The following is a 26945-nucleotide window of genomic DNA, read 5'->3' as shown; positions in this document are numbered from 1 at the left end:
GCTGCACCCATTAACTTGTCATTTACATTAGGTATATCTCCTAATGCTATCCCTTCCCCCTCCCCTCTCCCCACAATAGGCCCCGGTGTGTGATGTTCCCTTTCCTGTGTCCAAGTGATCTCATTGTTCAATTCCCACCTATGAGTGAGAACATGCGGTGTTTGGTTTTCTGTTCTTGCGATAGTTTGCTCAGAATGATGTTTTCCAGCTGCATCCATGTCCCTGCAAAGGACACGAACTCACCTTTATGTATCTAGTGAGATGACTGTATAGTCTTTTTCCCTTTATTATATTAATATGGTGTTTTATATTTATTGATATTTGGATATTAAACCAGCTTTACAACCCTGGGATAAAGCCCACTTGGTTATAGAGTATAATCATTTTATGTGTTATTGGATTTGGTTTGCGAATATTTTTTCAATATTTTTTGTGTCTGTGTATCTATATTCATAACAAGTATTGGCCTGTAGATTTCTTTTCTTGTGATGTCTTTGGTTTTAATATCAAGGTAATACTGATCTCACAGACAATTTCTTCCTTTTTAAAAAGAGTTTGTGAAGATCTAGTATTAACTGTTCTTCAAATGTTTGGTAGAAATTACCAAGAGGGCCCTCTGAATCTTTAGCTCTTCTTTGTGAAAAGTATTGAAATTATTAATTTAATCTCCTTTTTATGTTTACTTTTTATTTGTATAAAGCATAAAATATACTTTATTTGTTAATTTCTTTCAAATTATGTGTGTTTGGTACTGATTAAGAGAATGTCAGTACCAAACACACAGAAATAAAGGAATAATAAGGAAAGAGTATTGCAACTGTATGCCAATCAGAGCTTCAGTTCCAAACACATTTGAGTCTTTAGATTTAGAAATTTGAATTTTTTATCATTTTTTCTTATCCTAAATTTTTGTCAGTTAGGTAATATTTTCAAAGAACCAGAGTTTGTTTTGTTGATTTCTCTATGTTTATTTCATTTGTTCACATACTTATTCCCTGTCTTATGCTTGCTTTGTGTTGAGCTTGCTCTTCCTTTTCCAATTACTTATGACAATAGGTTATCACTTTGATATCTTTCTTTTTTTTCAATATAGATATCTAAAGCTACAAATGTCTCTGTCAGCAATATTTTAGTTTCCACTTATATGTTTAAGTTTTAGTATGTTGTATTTTTGTTTCCATTTATCTCAGAATTTTCTAATTTATCTTGTGATTTCTTCCTTGACGCTGGTTATTTAGGAGTGTGTCATTTAATTTCCATATATTTGTGAATTTCCCAAATTTATTTTTGTTATTGATTTCTAATTTAATATCAGTGTGATCAGGAAACATGGTTTATGATTTTAATGTGTTTAAATTTACTGAAGTTTGATTTATAGTCTAGCATATTGTCTATTTTGAAAATATTACATAGTACCAGAGAAGAATGTGTATTCTGAGTGAAGTGCTGTATAAATATTTGTTAGTTTTAGTTGGTTCAGTGTTGTTCAGAGTATCTATATCTTTGTTATTCTCTCTAGTTCTATCCATTATTGAAGTAGAATATTAAAATATCTAACTATTGTTGAATTGTCCCTTTCTCCTTCAACTCTTATATACTTTATGAGTTTTGGGGCTGTGTTGTTACGTGTATATTTATGTATAATTGTTATTCCTTCTGGATTTATTGATGTTGTTACCATTATAAAATATCCTTCTATTGATATTTTTGTTTCAAAAATCTATTTTGCGTGGTGTCAGTATAGGTCAGTTTTTTTTAATGATTGCTGCGTGCCTGCTATATTTGTCTTCTTCCTCTTACAGTCAACCTGTTCCTATATTTGAATCTAAAGATACAAATTATTTTTCCATCCTGAGAACAGAATATTGTCAGAATTTTTTTTAATATATAAAGTCTAAAAAACCCTGCCCTTAATGCATTTGCAGGTAATGTTGTTATTGATACAGTTGGGTTTAAGTCTGCCATTTTTCTTTTTGTGTTTTATATGTCTCATGTGTTTTCCTCCTATTTTATTCCTCTTTTACTGACTTTTTTTGTGTTAAGCCAAGGTTTTCTGATGTAATGTTTTAATTACTTTACATTTGTTTTCACGTTTTTATTCTCTTAGTCATTGGTCTAGGCTTACCATATGTTTGTTATCAGAATCTACTTCAGATTTATACTAACTTAATTATAATGAAATATAAAATATTAATCCTATATATCTCAATTCCATCTTCTTCCTTTCATGCTATTATTATTTTACATATTACATTTATATGTTATAATATAAAATATTATTATAAATGATATTTCATATAATTTTATATTTATTAAAAAACAGGAAAAAAAGAAGTATTTATAAAGTTTGCTATATTATTATTATTATTTTCTGTTTCTGATTGTCTTCTTTTGTTCCTATGGATTCAAATGACAACTGATGTCATTTTATACTTCAAAACAGCTTTGGTCCCACCTGACCCCTCTGTGCTGTTATCATCAAACACATATGTTCCTCCACTTACAATGGGATGTACCATAAACCCATTGTAAGTCAAACATGCATTTAATATCTTTATAAACTCATTATAGAATTAAAAATTTATAAATCAAACCATCCTAAGTCCAGATGCTGCCCAACTTAGGATGGGGTTTTGTCCATGTAAACCCATCATAATGTCTAAAAATCGTAAGTCAAACCATCAAAAGTTAGAAACTGTCTGTGTACCAGATTTCTGCATGGTATATGCCCGATATAAAAAGTACAACTATATACAAATTGTGTTAGACAATTATTTTATCAGTCTGTTGAGAGTAGAAATGAGACAAAACATGCATTTATACTCTCTTTTAAAATTACATAATTACCATCCCAGTAATCATTCTTTTTTCATGTAGATTTGAATTACTCTCTGGGATCACTTACTTTCAGCCTGGCAAAATTTCTAAGTATTTTTGTAAGATGAGTCTGCTAACAATATATTTTCTCAGTGCTTCTGTTATCTGAGACTATATTTGTTTCATCTTCATTTTTACAGATAGTTTTGCTGGATGTATGATTCTTGGTTGACAGGTTTTTTTTTGTTTTTTATTTCTTCTTTCAGTACTTTGAATATGTCACCCCACTCTTTCCTGGTCTCCATTGTTTCTGATGAGAAGATCTTAATCTCACTAAGGTTTCTGTATCCAAGCAAAGTCATTTTCCACTTGCTGCTTGCAGTATTTTCTGTGTCTTTAGATTTCAGCATTCTTAGTCTGATATGCCTGGGTAGATCTTTTTGCATTCATCCTACTTGAGGTTCTTTGATATGCAGATTATTTTTTCATCAATTTTTAGTTTTCACTCATTATTCTTAAAATAATTTTTTTCGCTCCTTTCTCTTCTCTTTTTCAGATATACCCTTTATGTACATGTTGGTATGCTTAATGGTGTCCACATTTCTCTGAGATTCTATACATTTTTAGAAATTTGATTTACTCTCTGTTTTTTTGGATCACATAATCTCTATCAATTTATCTTCAAGTATGCTAACTGTATCAAATATGCTGTTGAGCCTCTCTAGTGGATTTTATATTTTGATGACGGAACTTTTCACTCCAGAATTTACATGTGGCTATGTTTATAATCTCAGCTAAAACATTGTCTTCATAGCTTCTTTCAACATATTTAAGCATAGTTCCCTTTAGTTTTTTGATATATTTATAAGGGATACTTTGACTCAGTTCTTTTTTTTTTTTCTGTTAAATCTGACATCTGGGCCTTCTCAGAGGCAGATTCTATTGTCTGCCTCAAAGCAGATAACATTCCTGTATATGGCTCACACTTTCCGGTTTCTTTGTATGTCTCATGATTTTGAATTGAAAACTAGATATTTTACTTCATATACTGTAGCAACTCTGAATTCTTATCTTTCTCACTCCTTTTGGCACTTCTTGTTCTTGTTTGTGTGTCTATTTGTTTAGTAATGTGAGATGGCTGGACTACTTCAGTGAATTCTATTTCCCCAGTAGTGTACAGCATCTGATGTTGCTTCTCAGAATGTGCAGACTTGGCATGCAGAGTCTCTCTGAGCACCTGGGAAAGTCTGCTTCTATTAATATCACACCTAGCTTTTAGCATCCACAAATTGCTTTCTAATTCTTCTATTGTTTTGAAACAATGCTTTGAGGCATAAGTTGTTCCACAGAGTGATCCAGTTAAAAGTAAGGCCCCTTTGCAGGGGGAGAATCTTTCCAGTCTTGAAGGCTGCTCCGAATCCATGAAGGCTCTTATCTTATTCTCTGGTTTTCTCTATTAAATATCTATCTCATCTACAATTTTGCTTTTTGTTATGGGTGTCAGAGAGCTACAAGTCTCCTCTTCATTGCTCATTTCGTGATCTCCATTGGGTTCAACAATGCCCTTGGTCACGAACTCACAGTTTCTTCCAAATTAAGTAAACTCATTTAGGAAGAGATTTGAGCTCTTCGTTCTTATTGTCTGCCTCTCCTCTGAATAGAACTTCTGTGTGACTTTAGCTGGGCTGAGGGCGAAGACAGTGGTCCACTTCTTTTAGGGTGACACCTCTGCTCAACAAGTGGTCCTCTGGGCAGGGAAAGGGAGCCTGAACTTTTGAACTTGTCCTTTTTGACATTGAACCTCTACCCTAAGCAAGTTGGGCAGCGCTGTTTAGATTCCAGTTTCCTTGATGTGTTTTGTTTGGGGCATAACTTCAGCAATTGGAGTGGGTGTTGGGGAAGGTAAAGGAGATCAGTGTTCCCACTCATGGTACCCAGAATAGAGATTCTACAATTCAGAGCTGGAGTGGAATGACATGTTCATGCTGTTCCTGGAATAAAACTGTAACCCTTGGTGAGAGTGAGGTAGGGAGGAAGCCCCATGTCTTCAAATGACTGAACTAGTGTTTTCATCACACAGATCTAGGAGGGGCAGGATAGAAATGGTAATGAGCTGTGGCTTAAGTGCCACATATTTTGACTGTTCTTACATACATTTAGTAGATTTTCTTGAATAAATGGTTGTTCATTTACTATATACCCAGATGACAATTTCCAAAGACTTTGCATGGTTAGTTTAAAAAAAAATTCATTCACTAAATGATTTTTATTTTCGACTGGGAACATGGTTCACTATATTCTTTACACTGCTGTTTTGACAGTAAATTCCTCTGGTTGCCCTTAAAATAACATCGTTGCCTTTGATACTCTGCAGGCTTACTCTAATATATATAATTGGACTTGCTTTCATTTATTATGTTGGTGGCTCATTTTATTTCTCAATCTGAAAGCTCTCTCCTTTTTCATTTTGGTGGTATTCTCAGCCATATAGTTTATAACATTGCTTCATTTTAAATGTGTCCTATTTAATTTCCCCTAGAATACTTAAAGTACATTGTACAATTTCTATGTTTCTATATCTCTTAACCTCTCTTTTATATTCTCTAGTACAGTTCTCAGTTTTGCATGTATCAGAGAGATTACTGATCCCTATCCTTAGAATCTCTGATTCCACACATCTAAGATAGAGCTTAAGAATTTCATTTCTAACAAGTTTTCAGTGATGCTGAAATTCTGATGCGAGGACTACACTTTGAGATTTACTGCTCTAGTTCTTATATCTCTGTGCTGGATTCAGATGATTTCTTCAAATTTATCCTCAGTTTACGGATTAGCCATGTCTGATTTGCTATTTATCATCTTCTACATTTTAAATTTAAATGACTAGTCTTCATTTATAGAAATTCTGTTTCTCAAAATCTCTTCTGTTTATTCATGGCTTCTTTTTTATGGTTTATTTTCTATATTTTATCTTCGATCCTTTTAATCTCATTTTTATACTTATTTAAGAACCTATTTCAGATTGTACCATTATATCAAGTTCTGTGATGTTATTTTGTGTTGTGCCAATAAACTGCCTATTAGGTAGAATCATTTCTTCATGTATTGGGTGACTTTTGATATGAGGTTTTCATTGGCAAGAATTATTTCTCCATGAGAGTTTTGCTCATGTTGGGTTATAGTAGTTTCTGTTTAATTGATGAAATCTGGAGTTTGGTTTCTGCCAGGAGCTTGGAAAACTTAATAAGCCTAGACCTATTTTAACAATAAGTTCTCATCACATAATTTATGCACCATGTGTGGTGTAAATTTGGATCCCAATTTTGGATTCTATGGGGGATATTTTATTTTAGTTTTACATCTCAGGTTCTGGAGAAATACCAGATGAACAGAATTTTCTCTATTCCCTTTTGAATTGAGGAGGGTTGATATGTGTGTGTGTGTGCACATGCATTTATGTGGTCAATTTCCCTTCTAGTTTTTCTACTAAAAAAGGTAAAATTTTAGAAATGCAGCAGCATATATAGAATTGACCACTACCTACATCCTAAACTGAACTGTAAAGTATTATCACTTTTTTTGCAGAGATCACTATTTTAGGCCCTGGAATTTTTGTGCCATTTGCCTTTTATATTTTAATCTAAAATTCATTATCTTAAACTGATATTTATCAATTTCTATATATGAAGCTGGGGATGTACACATCAGCTGAGTCTTACAAATATTGGAAATTTTTATTATTTTGTAATCCAAAAATAACATTTTTAAAAAATTAAAACGAGCTGTTAGTCAAGGAATGTGCACTTATGATCTGTAGACTTATTGTATGATATATAAAAATATATAAATATATATTTATATTATATATAGAGAGAGAGAAAGAGAAGTTTTAAGTATAGGTAGCAAAAGCTACTTATACTGAATATTTATAAACAAGCATGCCCTATATTTAAGATTTACATCTTCTGGTTATGTTAACTTTCCTCTTCTATTAACTCCTTGTTACACTAGTCATTGTTGGAATACAATTACCAATTTAACGTTTTTCTATTTCTTGAGAGTCAAAGAAAAGTTGAATTTACTATCACTTACAAGCAGTGATAGAACTGACAAGCAATTGGACTGACATGTGCCATTATGATGGACAGTTTCCAAGTTCTACAGAAATCACAGTGTGTAGGTACCCCTAGCTTTTTATTTACTGGTATGTTCTAGCATATAGAATAGTACCTGGCAAAAAGTGGATATTTAATAAAATTGTTGAACAATGACATGAAGCTGTGAAACTGACCTAACCAAGGAAATAATTGTGACATTTGTAATCAAAGTCTGACATTCCACATATTAATTTCCAGTCAGAGCTCTAGCCCCTGATGCCCCTTTCCTAACTGAAACCCAGAGAATGTTCTAAACCTGCCATGAATGTAAAGTAATGGCAAGAATGAGGGTGCTCTGTGGGACTACGACTATTTGTGAAACTCACCACTGCTTAAAACTTTAACTTTGCTAAGATTTACGCTCTTTCTAATGAAACAACTGCCCTTTGGATTAAAAAATATCCCATTGCTTAAGTGTCAGGCAGTTAGATTATTATTTTAACATACCCATAAAGAGGAAAGGCGAGCTCACATGCAGAGGCTGGTTAATGTGCTAGTTACTAAGGTCACAACCTGGGCAGAAGATAGGATGAAAGCCAGCACTATTAGAAAGGTCCACTCAGAGCCACAAACATATCCAGTGTTCTTGCTTTTCCCTCATAGACAGAAATCTTGTTACTAGGTAGGAGCAGGTAACTGATATAAGGAAAAATCAGCCTTCTTTCAAATAGTCTCTAAATATTTGACCATAGGGTCACATCTGGGCTTTGATTCATGAAAATTTCCCATAGAATCTTACAGGTGTTTAATGAGTATTCCCAGAGTGTGATCATTTGTATGATTTTAATAAATTCTTCAATGGAAAGGGAGGTGAGACTGGATTAGATTTTGCCAGTTATCTGCTAAGTTAAAATAAAAACTTTTGGACTCCCGTTGTTCTTTAATTCAAAAAGTTTTTCTTTCCCAGTTTGTCCATCAAGAGTCAGCTCCTCAGAGATCTCTTATTTTAGTCCCAGCATGATCTAGGGGCCACTTCTAAGACTAGTAGGGCACACTGAATATACGCTAGCATGACATTTACTGTGACTTTTATTAGTAATTAATTAACATGCTAGTATTTCCTACTAGATTCTACGCTCCTTGAGAATAAGATCTGAATCTCACTTTCATAAACCTAGTAGTTGACACGGTGCCTGGGACGGCACCTACTCAATACATATTTGTTAAATAAATGCATGATGCTCCACCCCACCCTACATGATGATTCTCAGCAAAAGCCTCCAAGAATCCAGCAGCATGAAAAAATCCTTTCCTTATGAGATCGTTCCTTCCCGATATTATCGAAAGCACTTGAAATGTCTCTCTGTGCGAGCCAGATGGATTCAAATTAATATAGCTAGAACAATGTGGCTCATCAAAAGTTAAAGTAACAAAGACAAATTGGACCCCCACTTTAAAGTCCTCATATTCTTTTCCTTAAAATACTAAAATATTTTGTTAAAAACAGAATCTTGGAATGCTTAACATGTAGTTTGCTAGTTAGTTTTGTTTCTTCTTGAAATTTTCCTCCAAGGGGGGGCAGAAAGAAAAGTAAATGTTATACTGGAATTTGTTTTATTTAATCCGTTAATGATACAGAATCATCTCCTTTCCCCAGAGTGGGTCCCCTGATTAACAAATCTCTTCTGGTTGTCATGACTAAACATTCTCGGGAGGTGGGAGGGGTGGGCAGGAATGGGGCACAGAGACATCAGCCAGGAATTTCAGTAAGCCAGACCTGGGTCGGGCACACTGCTTCTCTGCTTTCATTGTCCTCATTACTGAATAAGGGTCTTGATCTAGAATATTTACTCTAATTTTAACATGCCATCCTCTCTCTGAATTCTGAAACAATTCTGCCCTCTCTGGCACCATTATCACCAACTGCTAACAGAGGAATCATATAGTTGCAAGGGATCCACTGGGCTTAAGATACAGAAGTAGGGTCAGAGACAGAGTTTGGGCTGCTGCATCTGCACACAGTCAGGTACCATCGGGATCCTCCACGCGCACACCCTTCATTGGAATGCAGAATTTTCAAATAGCAGCATGTTTTCAGGGGATTCTCGTGTAAGGCGGCAGTACAGGGGTAGCAGAATAGTACATAGCAGGGAATGCAAAAAGAAAGGGTGGGATACAGTTATCACCATGCTTACTACCTATTAATCTAACAATCATTAAACACTTACTGTATACCGGGCACTGTGCTGTGAACTTCCACCTCCAAACTCAATCTTCAAAATAAATCTGTGAGTTAGGTATTACTTTGGGTCCATTATATAGATGGAGAAATTAAGCCTCAGAAAGGTGAAATAACACAGATTTTAAGTGATGTGAATGGTAAACCCAGGCAGTCTGACTTCAGGGGCCTTGCTCATAACCATTGACCTATAAAGAGTTTCTCACTTTTGCTAGTTAAAGACAAATAAACAAATGAAACACAGTGGGAAGGAAAGATCTGACAAGTTCCCACATTCTTAATGTGAGCATGAAAACCTGCTCCAAAGAAGAAGCTTTGTTTCTGGAGTTCTTGGAGCAGTTCCTGCACCTGCACCTGCACCTGCGCCTGTACCTGCAAAGAGCCCTGAATGTGAGATGGTGCACGATCAGCTCTGAAATGTAGTCCAGAGAGCTAAATCAATAACATGTAAACAATGATAATGTTTGATTTTCTGGAGGTATATAGATATATATTTGAAGTAAAATGGAACTCTGCAGGAGCCTAATTTTAAAACATCAATTTCTCAGTGATCATGTTAATGCATAAAATGTTTTCTTTTCTTGAGTGTAGGGATTTGCAAATACTTTCTCTATAATTTGATGCTGTTATCAAACTTAATTTAATGACACATTGATTTGTTATTCATTCATTTATTCAACAAACATTTATTGAATGCTTTCTATGTGATAGGCACTGTCCCATGCCCTAAAAAAGAGTTATAGAAAAATTAGACAATAATCATTGGCCTCACAGAGTTTATATCATGGTAATATTAAAGGATCTGAAGTTTTATCATTCTGGTTTTATCTATCATCTGAGTATTGGTGGAGAGTAGAATGTTATGACCTTGGTTCTTAGGACCTGGGGAGCTATATGAGGAACATTTTTTTTTCTCTGAGGAATCTCAAAGAAGCTTCCCTATTCCCCACTCTTCTTTAGAAGTTTCTTAGGCCAATAATCTAGAACAGAGAAAAAATATAGAGCAACTTAATCCGCAGAGTCTAGAATCTCTGGCTATGAAAGAAGACTTGGAGAGGAAAGCTTACTTTTCTGTTTTCCTTCCCTTTAATATCATCATGTCCAGCAGAAGTTTCTTAGACAAAAGTATGTATAGTATCAGATGAACCGAGATAGTCATGTTGGGCCACAATGAGAGGATAGCTTTAATATACTTGTATTATAATACATTTTTGATTTCTTAGTAAGTGTTCTTCTCCATGTTTAATGGTCTCACTTCATCTTTTTCCAGGCTACCATGAAGAGCTAGGCCCAGTTACCATAAACCAGTTGGGCTTGAGCACTGTAAAACATGGCAGAGCATGAATAGTATATAGATGTGGGTACCTGGGCATGACCAAATATATACTGATTTTCCAGAATTAAATCCAGGGTTGTCTTCATTTTTCAAAATTAAAAGACAAACATAAATCACTGTGTTTTATCAGGAAACATTTCACTGTCTAGATGTAAGTAGTCACCGGGAAAGAGTCTATAGCCTGAATTTTGATCTTGGTTTCTTTTAGGATCTCTGCAATTTTAAAGTGACATAGGGTCAAAAAATCAAAGCATCTTTTTAATGTTAACTTATCTCCTTTCTTTGGAGATTTATGATGATATCTTAATGGTCTATGAGCCTGTGTCTAATCTCTGTTAAGTCACTTAAAATTGTCCTTTGATTGCAATGGGTGGCTACATTTCATAAAATCATAGAATTGGACAGTAACTTAGGTCACACAAACACACACACACACAGACACACACACACTTGAAATCCCTGTGTGTCCTTGGCCAGTACTCAATCAAGATTGTATTTCACTGATTCTAATAAACGTAAGCTATATCTGAAGGCCGCCTTTTCTTTTGAGCATATTTTTATTAATAAAGTTATTTAGTTATTATAATACATTTCATGGTTACTTCTATTGCTGTTTTGTCTTTTTTGGCTCTGTATGAAATAGCATGTCCATTTCCATGTGAGAGTCCTTCCTGCATTTGAAGAAAGCTTTTAGAAACTTTCACTTTTCATGATACTTGCCCTTTCTATTCGTTCTGTTTCTCCAAGCAATCAAAACGTATCTTTAGCATTTTGCCTAGATTACAGAACCAGAATATAAAATGTCCTGAATCCTAACATCCCCAAATCATCACTGTGTTTGACTGCTGCCTGTGTGTTTAGTTTCAGAAGAGCCCATAGCCTTGCTGAGATTATATCATGCTGTGAGACTCTACTGCATCCTGGATTTACGGTTTCCTTCAATATATGGGGTCAGATGAAAACTAGCCACTAAAAGTCAAGAATTAATATTTTCTTTTATAAATCCTTGATCTACATTTTGTGGTACCCACAATAAATAAATACAAGAAACTGGAACTATGGCTTCTATCGCTGGTAGCACTCCTGCAGCACTTCTGTGCAGTCTTGGTTTCGAAACTATTGGGGATATAAAAGAAGGAAAGAGCATCTGCCACCAAGAAACACACAGTTTACTTAAGGAGTCATGGCACCTGGAGGATATTATGCTAAGTGAAATGAAAGAAAAATATTGTGTGGTCTCTCTTATATGTGAAATCTAAAAGGTCTAACTCACAGGAATGGAGAGTAGAACTGTGGTCACCCGGGAACTGGGGATTGGGGAAAATGGGGACATGCTGATCAAATGGTACAAACTTTTAATTATAAAATGAACAAGTTCTGGCAATCTAATGTGCAGCATTGGTGGTATTTGGAGTGATAATTTAATTTGATTTTGATAATCATTACACAATGCACAGATGCTCTTTGGCTTGCGGTGGGGCTACATCCCAATAAATCCAACGCAATTTGAAAATAACGTCGTTTGAAAATCATGTAACACAAAGCCTGTTTTATAATAAAGTGTTGAATATCTCATGTGATTTACTGAAAGTGAAAAACATAATAGTTTTATGAGTACTGTATGAATGCATATCACTTTTGCACCATTGTAAAGTTGAAAAAACATAAATTGAACCAGCATAAGTTGGGAACTATCTGTATACATGTATCAAATCATGTTGTACACCTTGAATATATACAATTTTTAATAAGTTATGGCAGATGATCATTAAATAAAGAACAAAATATATAACACATTTCTGTGACATCAACTTCTGTGATTACTTGTGTTTTGTGTGTGTGTGTATATATATGTATTTGTGTGAGAAAGTAGAAATCAATATGACAGGGTTATTTGGAAAATTATTCCTAGGAGAGAAGGAATGCACGTTTACTACTTTGATTACTTCAAAATATAAATCATCTGAAGGAAGAATACTAATGCTTGGTATTTAAACATTTATATTCCCTAAATTCCAGTAAAGCATAGGTTTTTGCTATATCTTAATGATTCATGTGCTTTGAATTTCATGTTTAAAAGAGAAATAATGTGGGGTGCCTTAATGCAAAATTATTTTCCACTTCCTCCTTGCCCCTGTTCATCTAGCTAAGACTTCTTTTTTTTCTCCATGGTCAGCTAAATAACTGTGGAAGATAGTATCTCATGGATGTGAACTTCATTGTCATTTTTGCATGTATGGATATGTCCTTTGCTTTCTCAAATCCATGACCACAAGTCTAAACTCTAGCAGGTACCAGAGGATGTAAGAAGTAGTAATAGAAAGGTTCAGAAACACCACAGTTTCTGGTTTATTCTTTGCTTTTTACTCCTTTATCTAAATATTGATTTAGATAAATGTTAGAGGAGTGGTAATTATATGTGTGACTTTGCTGTTTTGTTTTCTGCTTATTTTTTCTTGACTTACAGGAGAAATATAGCCAAAACAAGAGCTGCAGTGCCATAATGCAAAATAAAATTAAGTAGTTCACACACACACACACACACACACACACACACCAACATCTGCGATGGCTGAGAAATTAAAAATAGAACAGAATGAGAGTTTGGGTGACATATTCCAGTTTGAGTCTTTAAGAGCAGTTTAGCTGAGGCCCTTTGATGAAAAATTACATTGCGCTTTCTTTTGCTACCATCTTTGTCTTAATTTCTAATCCAAACCCTAAATCTTGACAGATTGGTGGGGGTATAAAGAAAAACAGGGTTTCTTGCTTCTAGCAGAGTCTCAACATCCTGCTGAGTTTTCTGTCAAATCTGCAGGAATCCTTATAGCCACCACTGCCGTATTAAGTGGTTCATCAGACCCCATAGCTAGAAAAGACTTCCATATGCTGTCCATTTCAGTTCTACCTCATATCTGTTGTAATCATACTCCTGGCTGGCATGCACCTAAATCCTAAACTGGAGAACTAGTGGATACCTAATCAGCACAATGGTTTTTTATTATTTTTCTTATTTTAAATATTTAATTGACAACATAGTATATCTTTAAGATGGACAATGCAATGGCTTGATACATGTGTAGACTGTGTAATGTTACCACAATCAAATTATCACATCCATCATCAGCCATATTAATCATTTGTGTGTATAGGGGGCTGAAGACATTTAAAATCCACTGTTACCATTCAGTATTATTAACTATAGTCACCATGCTATACATTAGTCCTCAGAACATATCCATCTTACAACAAAGTCATTACCCTTTTTACAAAGTTTTAGTCTGAATGAATGGTGACTACAATTAATAGTAATGTATTGTCTACCTGAAACATGCTGAGCAAGTAGATCTTAGATGTTCTCAACACAAAGAAATAAGTACGTGAAGTGATGACTATGCTAATTAGCTTGATTTAAACATTTCACAACACATATCAAAAAATTACATTGCTCATACATATATATGATTTATATTTGTCAGTTATATCAATAAAACTGAACAATAATTAAAAGTTTTTACCATGTGAACAATATCTCTCCACTTCCTCCACCCTTCAGTCCCTGACAACCACTGTTCTACTCTCTGTTTCTATGAGTTTTACTTTTGTAGATTCCACACACAAGCAAGATTAAATAGTATTTGTCTTTCTCTGTCTGGTTTATTTCACTTAGCCTAATGTCCTCCAGGTTTATCATGATGTAGCAAATGGCAGAATGTCCTTATTTTTATGGCTGATAAATATTCCATGATACATGTGGCATCCATTAATGGACACTTGGATTATGTGTAGCCATTGGCTATTCTGAATAATGATGCAATCAACATGTGGTGCAGATATCTCTTCACTATACTGATTTCAAGTTATCAGGATATATCCCCAGAAGTATATATTGCTGGAACATATAATAATTCTATTTTTAATTTTTTGAGGAACCTCTATACTATTTTCCATAATGCCTGTGCCAAATTACATTCCCACTGATGGTGTACAAGGGTTTCCTTTCTCCATACCCTGGCCAACACTTGTTATCTCTTGTCTTTTTGAAAATAGCCATCCTAAGAAGAGTGAGGCAATATCTCACTATGGTTTTGATTTGAATTTCCTTGATGATTTGTAATGTTGAACACCTTTTTCATATACCTATTGGTCATTTGTATGTCTTCTTTAGAAAAATGTCTATTCAGGTTTTTTGTTCATTTTTAAATCGGGTTTATTTGTATTTTTATATTGCCATATATATTGAGTTACTTGGATTCCTTATATATTTCCATATACCATATATATTTCCATATACATTGTCAGATATATGATTTTCAAATATTTTCCCCACTCTGTAGGTTGCCTTTTCATTTTGTTGATGTTTTTTTCTTTTTTGTTGAGATAGGGCCTTGCTCTGTCACAGGTTGCAGTGCAGTGGCATGAATATAGCTCACTGCAGCCTGAACCTCTCAGGCTCAAGCAGTCCTCCCACCTCAGCCTCACAGGCAGTTGTGACTAGAGGCATGCATCACCATGCCCAGATAATTAAGAAAAAAAATGCAGAAATGTGGTCTCACTATGTTGCTGAGGCTGGTCTCGAGCAACTGGGCTAAAGGCATCTTCCTGCCTCAGCCTCCCAAAGTGCTGGAATTACAGGCATTTGACATCATGCCCAGAGGATTGTTTTCTTTTCTATGCAGAAGTTTTTTTGTTTTTTTGTTTTTTGTTTTTTTTTTAATTTTATGTAGTCCCACTTGTTTATTTCTGCTTTTACTGTCTATGCTTTTGGTGTCATATCCAAAAAGTGATTGCCAAGACCAATATTATGGAGTTTTCCCCTATTTTCTTCTAGGACTTTTATGGATTCTGGTCTTACGTCGAAATCTTTATGTCGAGTTAATTTTTTTAATATGGTATATAAGAAGGGTCCAATTTCATTCTTTTACACATAGATATCCAGTTTTCCCATCACCCTCTACTGAAGAGACTATCTTTTCCCCATTGTGTATTCTTGGCAGTCTTGTCAAAGTGTAATTAATCATATATGTATGGGTTCATTTCTGGGCTCTCTATTCCTGTCCATGAATGCATGTGTCTGTTTGTGCCAGTACTGTGATGTTTTGATTACAATAGCTTTGTAATATATTTTAAAATGAGGGACTGTGATGCCTTCAGCTTTTTTGTTCTTTCTTAAGAATTGCTTTGGTTATTTGGGCTATGTAATGGTTACATCCAAATTTAGATTTTTTTTTTCTATTTCTGTGAAAAATGTCACTGGAATTTTGATAAGGATTGCATTAGGCATATAGACCTCTTTGGGTAGTATGAACATTTTAACAATATTAATTCTTCCAATCCAATCCACAGAATAGTTTTTCATTTATTTATGTCTTCTTCAATTTCTTTATTCAATATCTTACAGATTTCAGATAGTTTTTGTTAGTGCATAGAAAACAACTGATTTTTGTATGTTGATTTTGTATCCTGAAATGTTATTGAATTCCTTTCTTAGTTCCAACAGTTTTTTGGTGGTCTTTAGGGTTTTCTATATGTAATATCATGGCATCTGCAAACAATTTAACTTCTTTTTTATGACTTTAATGTCTCTTATTTCTGTGTCTTTTATCCTCTGTGTAAGATCAATGCTCATTGTTTACTTATATGATCACATTTCTAAGTAAACATTGTAATTATTCCCACTTTAATTATAATGGAACTGAATATTAGAGAGATCAAGTGACTTGGCCAAGATGCTTCATTAACAAATGGTAAAGCCAGATTTAAATTCAGATCTTTCTTTCTCCAAAGCTCACGCTGTTTACTGGCAAACTATACTGTCATCATTTAACTTAAAATATAGAATCTCAATAAAATGCATATTACCCTGGAGAGTAGGAAGTTGGAAAGGAAGTGACAAGGGGATCCTAACAAAGGGCGTTTGTCCCTTGCTGTAGTCTCCTAGGGCTGCTGTAACCAAGTACTGCTTAATGTATGGCTTAAAAGGACAGAAATGTATTCTCTCATAGTTCTGGAGGCTAGAAACCTGAAATCAAGGTGTCAGCAGGCTCCTGCTCCCTCTAAGGACTCTATTTAAGAATGCTTTTCCAGCTTCTGGTGATTACTGGTGTTCTTGCTGTTCTTTGAACTGTAGTTTATCATCCTAATATCTAATTCAGTTGTTATGTGGCCTTCTTCCCTATGTGTCTCTGTGTCTTCACATGGGCTTCCATAAAGGTGTCAGTCATTGGATATAGGGCTTACTGTACCTAGTATGACGTTATCTTAGCTAGTTATGTCTATAAAGGCCCTAATTCTAAATTCAGTCACATTTATAGGTACTGGGGTTTAGGACTTCAGTTTGTCTTTATGGAGGACACAAGTTAACCCAGAGCACTACCTTCCCATTTTCTTTTTTAGCTATGATTCCTTCAAAAGTTATGTTTGGGTTAGCTGTTGATTATTATATTTCTTGTAGGATGCAAAAAAGACCATTAAAATGGTCTTTCCACTCAATCCAAAGGATTTTTAAATAAATTAGTGGGCAGAACAAAATCTTCCATTGCCGTATATTTCCACAGACCTATCTTTCAAGCAAATATATGACCTGTTCATTAAAAGAGCTGCACATCGGAGAGATGCTCATTGTGTGCAACTGCCCTCTATTACTAGAGAAGGAAAGGAAATAGTAAGACCACCTAAAGCTACATAGAATATTCAGGGGGTGATATAGTGTTATCTTTCCTAACGTAGTGCACATTGCTATTTGTTGATTGTTAAATAAACAAGGATCATTCTTCCCTTGGAAAGTCTCAGTATGATTTCAGGAACCCTGGGAAATATCATGTCATCTCACTATTTAATTCATACTTTTCTATTCTTTCTTTATAAACTGCCTTGTTCCAACAATGATTTAAAATGACAAGCTATAATCAATGTAAACTAAAGAAAATAAAAGGATGTAGATGATAATATTTTAGAGTCTGGTTCCTCCAGAACAAATGTTGCACTCTCCACTTGATCGTTTTGGTGTCCCACTAATTAGTTAAAATTTGGGTATATTAAAAGTATAGTGAACTGCTATAGCTAGAATATTGTGTAGCTAATTGAATCCAGGAACAAATCGCTGTACTTTAAAGGGAAGTGATATATTTGAAAAGGATTGGTGAGTTGTTTTTATCTAATCTTTCTGGGTGCTAGATGCTTGGCTGCTTGCAGTGAAACGTGGTCCTCAAAAAGTAAGGGACCTATGGCCCTTTCGTCATTTCTCCAGGGCAACCAGAGGCAAGAGAGCCGGCATGTATCAGGTCATACAATTGTCATCTATTTGCTGAACCCTGATCACAGAAACACTGTGCCACTTGTGATTCAAGTCAAGATCCACTTTCCTTGGTGACCAAGAAGCATTAAGATGTTAATTAATTTTCCTTTTTCAGTGTCAGTATTTGCCATACCTGCTCTAGAATGGTGAAAATCCATTGGTTGAGAATGCTTCTCTTTCTCCCCACTTGATTTAGGAAAAATAAGAGGGTCCACTAAATCATGTTTGTTTGTTTGTTTCCTTTTCCTTGTGGAAAATCATTATTTAAAAAAAATAAATGATTGAATTGTTTAAGTTGCCTTCATTTAGAGAAAAGTGGTTCTTGGAAAAGCATTTATCAGTCACTATGTTAGGACCATAGGCATAAACTAGGATTGTCCCAGGCACCCCAGAACGTGTGGCTATGCTGTAAGTAAGTATCATCAGTCTATGTTTATAGCATTGCAGCAAACTCTGATTCTGTAAAAGCAATTCTGTGGCGAGCAGGTAGGGGGGATAGATTGGACAATATGAGACATCTTAGAAGTTTGTTTCTCTGATGGTCTGACTCAATGGAAGGATAGATTTTAAAGAATCCAGTGTCATCAAGAGGTAGCATATCCTCCAAGCAGTCCTCCACCAGTACTTTCTTTCTGATGAATTTTAAAACCTGAGCTCCTAGGAATCTGAGATTACCTTTCTTGAGAATTTCTTGGATTGAGAGTTTTCCAGATTCACAGTCAAATGCAGCATCTTAGCCTTTAATAATCAAATATAACCAAGTATAAATTGACCTTTTTTTAAAAGAAATGTATGGATACCAACACACACCGAAATAGGAGGCCTTGCTTCATATGCTCTGATGTGAGCAACATTTGCTTCTACTTTGCAAGCAATGAATGCTTTGGCTTACTGGCAGCTAGTCTCTTTCTACCTTTTGCACAGTGTACATTTGTCTACTGGTTATCTGGGTGATGAACAGACTCTGCCTGGAACTTATGGCATGTATTCTATGAGACATTCCATCATCTTGATTTCATTGTCATTAAAAAGTCCCTGGCAACTCAAATGTTGAATGCTCATAGCAGATCTGCCTGGTGGGACACCTGTCCTCTTAGTCACCACTGGCTCTCTCAGCCATGGTTTCTTCCTATTGGCAATATTATCAAAATGTTCATTTCATTCATAATACCATTAACTTTTCTAGTCTGAAATAATTTCGAAGTTCATCAAGTTCACATACTTTTTTTTTAGAGTTAGGGAAATTGAAGTGTAGAGGTCATATGAGCTCTTACTAGCAAAGCCCATAATAGAATCCAGACATCTTGATGTCTAGCTTAATCTATTTTTGGCTTTTGTGAATTTCAGGTGGTTCTGCTGAAAAAGATTGAACACACTTGATTCACACATCCTTCTTGCTCAAACATCTTTTTATGGGTTAATTTCTGTCATTAAAAAATGTATTTTTCATTTCTCCCAGAATGTATCAACTGCAGGCAAGCTCAGGTAAAGTTTTCCATTTGTTTTTTCAGTTGACTTACATAAATAGGATTTGTTCACCAGGCTTGATACCACCTGAGATACCATAGCACTCATGACTTTGGAATGTATCTGGTTGTGGTCAGGTAAATACTAAGCACCCCCAGAGCTTCTTTAATCTGAAAATCTTCGAGAATGGGGGTCCGCAAACGGTAACCCCTGAGCCACATCTGGTATGCTGCCTGCTTTTGTAAATAGTTTTATCAACCATGCTCATTTGTTCACAAAGCCTGCTTTCAGCTACAGTGACAGAGCTGAGTAGCAGTGACAGAGAATGTTTGGCCTGCACAGCTTGAAATATTTGGTCTGACCCTTTATAGAAAAGGTTTGCCAACTGCTGCTTTGGAAACTGTAAAAATCCCTTCTAATAATCAAGATTCTGTTTGTTAGATACGATTTCTTTTTTATTTTCTACAAGAAATGCATTAGGTCATTTTAGACTCATGCTAAGGTTTGTAAATAGACAATTTAGCTAATGACTTCCAGAACAATCAATGATGTTTTCCTTTTTGATGTACGGTGATTCTTCCTGTGTTCCTGAATATTCATTTTTCCTGAAAGCTGACAGGTAATTATACACTGAAATGACATATCTTACATAAACGTGCATGGTTTCTCTTTTTACACGTAAGAACGTGAAGATACAAATGTGTCTTTGATTTGTGAATTGACATTTGCATGGCTTTAATGAATTATCTATAAGAAGAATATGGGAGAAATCAACATGCTTTGAAATTGCTTTTGAGTTTTTGTGCCTACTCTTGTTCTTAGTGAAGATGCTGAGGCAATAGATTTTTTTTGAGTGATTATATTCATAGAATTGGCTTTGTAGTAAATTGCCAAAGTCTTGGATAATTTTTTGAGAAATTTTCAAGCAAATCTAATAAACACCCTGGCACCATTTATAAAGTTGACTTAATTTTGTTAGGTGCATTTCACCATTCAGCCTAATCATATTCTAAACAAGAAATAAATATCTGCAATTTGTATGCTTAGTCTTTTTCTTCCAATTTTCTCCAATAACACTGGTCAGTATTTCAATGACTTTTCTTAGTGTTGATATTTTAGGTAATAGTTACTTTGTTACTGAATTCTGCAATGATTAATCACTATCACGCTGAAACTATCCTTCCTTCATCACAGTCATGAGTCGCTTAACAGTGGGAATATGTTCTGAAAAAAGTATTCCTTAGGTGACTTTGTCATTGTCTAAACATTATAGAATGTAAAAGATTTAAAGAAAAAAAAAGGTACCCCTATGTAAGGTACTTCCTGTGGCCAAAGCTTGCAGGACTGACTATTGCTCTGGGCGAATGAGTGAGTGAGTAGTGAGTGAATGTGAAGGCCTAGGACATTGCTGAACACTACTGGAGACTTCATAAACACTATATAATCAGGCTACAGTACATTTATAAACAAATAGTTTTAAATAATAAATTAACCTTAACTGTAATTTTTTACTTTATAAGCTTTTAATTTTTTAACTTTTTGATTCTTGTAATAACTTCTGGTTCAAAACACAAACACACTGTATAGCTGTACAAAAATATTTTCTTTCATTATATCATTATTCTATAAGCCTTTTTCTATTGCAAATTTATATATTTTACTTTAAAACTTTTTTTTGTTAAAAATTAAGACACAAACACATATATTAGCCTAGACCTACAAAGGATCAAGACGATTAAGATATCAGGTGATAAAAATTTTTCAGCTCCATAATAATGTTATGGAACCAACATCATATATGTGGTCTGTTCTTCACCAAAACGTTGTTGTTTGGTGCATAACTGTACTGCAGTTGCTTATTTTTAAATCACTCTTTCATTTGACTGTATATTCCATGAAATCAGACACCAACTATATACTCTTCACCGTTGTATCCTCATGTATTAGTAACTTCTTTATTCTGGACATATTATTGAGCATGTGTTATTGAGCTGTGCTAATCCTGAAAAGGAGCAGTTTGAAGCAATCATGCCCAATCCTCCTGGAGTTTGCAATTATTTCCTAGCACAGTACTGAGCACGTAGAAATTTCTTAGAGATCTTCATTGAAGAAACACATTAATGAAGGATATTAGTGTTTGGTACTAAATCTAACAATTAAAATTAATTTTCTTTTATTACACAGCTATAAGCCTCACGTCTCAATAAGTAAGACTATTGACAACAAAAAGGATAAGATGAGAACTTGTGTATTTCAACACTCATCCACTACTAGAAAAACAATACCTGACAAATTATGAGTGATGCAGAAAAGCTGAACTTAAATTTCATTTCCTATTATAATTTTTTAAGTAAACATTTGTATTTATTGCGTATAAATGCCAAGATATTTATAGGGGCCTCTAAAAGCCCATACAGTCTGGCTCCCCTGGAATAACCCATACCCTACATCTCTCCCCTTCAGTCATTCTGCTACCACACCGGCCTCTTTGTTCTTCAATCATGTCAGATGTGTTTCTGCCTCTAGATCTTTATTCTCTTTCCTCTGTCTGAAACATTCTTCTTCAAAGAATGCACGAGGCTTACATTCTCAGCTCCTTTGGTGAGATCTTACTTCACTCATATTATCATGTCAGAGACCCTTTCTCTGACTTCCCTATCAAAAGTTGAACACGTCCCTCCCCAGGTACTAACTATATTGACTTTCTACTGGCTTTATTCATTCATTTGTTTCTGCATTTATTTATTTTTATTTTTCATTCATCCATCTGTCCATCCATGTGTTCATTCACATATACTCAGTTATTTACATTCTTGGACCATTGTTACTACAGATTTAAGGGTCATTTTTATATATTACGAGAAGCAAAGTTATAACAATATGGGTAAGGTAATGGAGAGTGCCTTGGCAAAATACAAATACAAATTTAACGCTATTAACATTCAAAAGAGTAGTGGTTACTGAATATTTCGATAATATCAAAAAAATCTAGTCTCTGTTTCTTACTAAATTCAGAACACATCTGAATGAAAGCCATTGCCTACAAATGTTCATAGAATGGTTTCCAAATATTCTATGATCAATCTCCATGCAACATTTGAGCAATGTTGTGTGAAAATGACTCATGTATTTTTTTTTGACATTTTGAGGTCCTGAGGTATGACCTTTTCACTCTATTCCAAAATTTCAAATAGTTGTGCTTACTAGGGTCCAGGCTGAACATTTTTCAGGGTTGAAACAGGTAAAGCTAGAAGCTACAGACTTTTGCCTTTTGATTGTACTGTCTCAATGCAGAAGTCCTTGAAAGCACCTTTTAAATTTTATCAACCCATATACCAAAACTTGCTGTACTCCCTGGAAAATGATCTGAAAATTCTTAACCCACAATGTCAACTTCACCAAATCTAGGACCAGCAACCCAGGCATGCAAGTATGGCATATTGTTTCCTATGCTATTCCTACATGGAATTGGCTTAGACAAATACATCCTACTACATAAATCTCAATATCTATGTGGAGTTATGTGAATTATGTTGTGTAAAAACAGGCCACAATTTCAAAATTCAAAAACACTACTTTGATAATGATAAGACCACATTAGAAGACGCATATGCAAGTACAGCCTGACACCTCATCTAAACATTGTCTTGTAATCTGCAAACCAGAGGATCCGCTTGACTTTCAGCAGATGAAAAAACATGACACCTAGTTGTTGAGGGGAAATTGGACTTTATTGTTAGAAGTTAGTCATTTGGAAAATTGTACTGATAACACATCTTAAACAATATTTTGACTAAAAACAAAATTATAATTTTTGTTCATAAAAGTGTTTCAAAATCTATGAAGAGATTATAGTGTTGTGAAGATTTTCTTTGGGAGGGAGGAATAAAACTTAAGAATTTCTTCATAAGTTGCATTTTATGTTTAAGAATATGAACCAGTCCAGAGTTTTGTTGATTATGGATGCAGATTTTATTTTCAGTGCGTGTAGATGTTTGTAGCCATCTTATATCCACACATATCTATAATTGTTTATTTGCATGTTCTGAGGGTACCACATAATTTTTGAACATGCCATGGAAAGTTTTTTTTTTTTCTCCCAGTCCAGCTGTTAGCTCGCTTAGTGTCCTTCTCAGACATCCCACACATTCTTTGATTGCTCTTGGAGACAGGTTGATAACACAGCCTGTGATCATGGACCCTTCTGCCCAGGGAATGCATGACACATTTGCTGTTGGAGAACTGTAGTTCACAAGTCCAAGCCTAACAGGTCTCCCTAAGCTTTCATGGTTCCACAAGAAAGCAGGAAATAAAGGGTGGTTGAGTAGGACCTGGTGGTTTGCAGATCTCATTCCTGGTTTAGAGTAAATCAGTCACAGAAGATGCTGAAGGCAGCTGGTTTCTCAGTCTCATCTGAAATTGTAGTTCTATCATAATATATTTTCTACGGTAAGTTAAGGATCTGATTGAATCTATTTCCATTAGGTTTTTCCTTTAAGAAATTAAGTCAACATTCTGTCTTTCACCTTGGGGCTTTCTCTCATCAACAAATACGTAATTGAGCTTTGTTAGAAGCTATGAGCTTCTTCAGTGGCCTGCATTTTGCCTTGGATCCTAGTACTGGATATCCTACTAGAAATGTTGGCAGTTCTTTCCTAAAGGCATGTTAAAGCCTCAGTCCAGGAACATATGACCAAGGAGCAAGCCAAGAGCAAGGGCAGAGTCAACTGAATGGCACAAATCAGCAAATTTGGGGTGAGTCGACTATTTCCTAGACCCTAGCCTTGCCACTAGCTCCACTGCATTCATTTCATAGACGCTGTTCTAATGGTCTTAATGTTTTCTCCAGGACCTTGTAAAACAATCTGCATGGGATTATCAAAATTTCCATCAGGAGACACAAACATTCTGTCCTACGTTATTATCACTAAGATGATGTAGAAGTCATTGAAATTGTGGTTAGAAACAAATGTGGTATCCATTTGTAGATATAATTGTTAATGGGATTTAGTCTTGAGAAAATACTGTACAAAGGTTGAAGCAAATCCTTTATTACCTGGATTATTTTTCGAGAAATAATCTCTGCTTCTGCCTACAGAGATCAGAGACAGGCTAGACATGGATCGAAATTCCTATGCCTATAAGCGTAGGGCTGTAGCACAGGTAAACAACAGGTTAACTAATACTTCAGTAAAACAAGTGTCATCTCAATTGCTTTCTCATATGTGTGAGCTCTAAATGATGATGTAGGGTACAACCACCAAAATCAGAAGAATCATTTTTGACAACAGCACTCCTGAAGAAATAGAAGAAATAGGATAGCCATAGTAATAGCAAAGCAAGTGTTTTGTATTATACCTCAGGTAGGGTTTTGTTTGCTTTTCAAGGAAATGGGATTAATAAAGAGCTGGAGAGATTTTATTCTGAGTCTAGTTAGAGCCCATCTCACATTCTTGATCTGTTTGAATATATTATGGCAACTGGGAAAATAATATAGTATGCTAAATCATAGGTACTCTGGATTTGTGTGGCAGGCAGAAATAAGACATAGGTCCAGAAGAAACGTATGCAAAATAGTAACAGGTTCTCTGTGAAATACCAGAAGATATGTTAAGCCAGATAAGATATCTGGAATCATTGAAAGAACTGTTCCTTCTAAAGTATCCATCTTAGAGCTGATGATATCTCTTTTTCTCCTCGTCATCCTGGAAAGGAAGTGAAAGTCGGCTATGTAGGAACTTGTTTGGTGGGCTTCTATCAAGCAGCGCGTTTATTTGTTGACATTAGGGCTAGGTATAGGGTATGCTAGTGCTTGAGGTTTTATGAGGTTATTTCCAATATATTCTGCTTGATATCATCTTTGCTGGACAAGGAAGTAGAACTGAGAGTTTGAATGTCAGCTTCTTTCCTGGTTTTACATTTGAAACATTTGTTTGCAGAAATATTCATATACATGTATTTTATATATGTATTATATATATAATATGAATGACTTTGGTATACAATTAAAGATATTTTAAAATTATAAGTTATAACTTATAACATAATTATAAATTGTAAGTTATACATATTATAAATTAATATAATAATTATAAATTATAATAAACTTTTCCTGTAAATATTATAATATAATAATTATAAATTATAATAAACTGTTGCATTCTCATGAAACCCTATTTCCTGTTAAGCAACTAGGGTCGTCCTTTTGATCCTAGATATGAATCTGCCCTGACAAACCAGAGGCTTCTATACCACCTGCAAGGGTCTCATCATTAGCCATATATTATCTCAGGGTCCTCTACAGTGTCTCTTTTTATATTCACTTCCATAGAGGAAATGATGTCAATCACCAAAAACAGAGAGTTCTCTGGGTTCTTTATTATAAGGGGACTAATCTCATTCGTGAGGGCTACACCCATGTGACTTAATCACCTCCCAAAGGTTCCACCTCCTAATACCACCATATTGGGGGTTAGGATTTCAATATATGAATTTTGTGGAGACATACATATTCAGACAATAGCACTTATATTTTTGTGATCCCTCAGAAAATTAAAAATAGAATTACTGTATGATCTAGAAATTCCATGCCTGCATGTATACCTCCCAAGATGGAAAGCAGGATCCTAAAGAGATATTTGTATACCCTTTATCATAACATAATTATTCACAATAGCAAAAAGGTGAAAATACCTCACGTGTCTATAAGCAGGTGAATGGATAAACAAAATGTGGTATACACATACAAGGAAATTTTACCTAACCTTATAAAGGAAGGAAATTGTGACATAGCTACATCATGGATGGACTTTGAGGACATTATCTATGTGACATAAACCTGTCACAAAAACACAAATACTGTATTATTTTATTTATATGAGATACATAGAGTAGTCACATTTATTAAAAACAAAAGTAGTAGGGTGGTTGCCAGGAATCCAGGAAAGGGAAGAATAGAAATTGTTGTTTAATAGGCACAGAGTTTCAGTTTTTCAAGATGAAAAGAGTTCTGGAGATTGTACAACAATGTGAATACACTTAACACTACTCAACTGTGCACTTAAACAGAGCTAAGATGATAAATTTTACATGTGTTATGCCACACTAAGAATAAAGTAAAATATAATACTCACATATTAATGCTGCATTTGATATGTTATATCTTCTTGGTAATCTTTAAAACAATTTCGTTCACTTCTAGGGCACCAGTCCAGAGCAAGAGGTTCATCAAAAGTCATTTCTGTTTTGTTAGGTTTTGTTTTGTTTTCTCTGGGATTCAAGTCTCCCCCTGTTCTATGTGTGGAACAGTTTCTCTTGGCTGCCTGGCAAATCTTCAACAAGACCCCACACACTGACATCAAGGAGGGCATTGTCCCAGAGCTTTCTCCCGAGATACTCAAACCTCATGCTCTGCTGGCCACCACCAACCTTTAGTCAATAGCCAGCAGGCTCTGCATGGGCATCAGCCCTAGGACACAAAAGTGACTGAAAGGAGCTGTTAAATGCCCCAGTGTGAGCACCAGTGGGGTTTCTGAGAAGAAAGGGCAGCAGGGCACCAGGAGGAGAAGCCTAAAGAGCAAAATGCATTTTCTGATCCTGGGGAACTTGCAGTTTCTATGCCCTTGATACTGTTACCAAACTGAGCAAGAGGGAGAGGAAGAAGTGCTCAGCAAGTAAGTCCTTGACCAGGCC

At 35.0% G+C, this 26945-nt stretch overlaps 1 long non-coding RNA gene across 1 annotated transcript in view; it reads right to left on the bottom strand.

Annotated features, from left to right (window-relative positions):
* The window catches only part of LOC144331407 (uncharacterized), a 48582-nt gene extending 22035 nt beyond the window's left edge, over positions 1 to 26547 (bottom strand). The window contains exon 1 of the long non-coding RNA XR_013398504.1: positions 26387 to 26547. This is a non-coding gene — a long non-coding RNA (uncharacterized LOC144331407). The remainder of the gene's footprint in view (positions 1 to 26386) is intronic.
* Between the last annotated feature and the right edge of the window lie 398 nt (positions 26548 to 26945).

This window comes from Macaca mulatta, chromosome 9, assembly GCF_049350105.2.
Source record: "Macaca mulatta isolate MMU2019108-1 chromosome 9, T2T-MMU8v2.0, whole genome shotgun sequence".
NCBI lineage: Eukaryota > Metazoa > Chordata > Mammalia > Primates > Cercopithecidae > Macaca > Macaca mulatta.
This window is presented reverse-complemented; position numbering and strand designations above follow the sequence as displayed.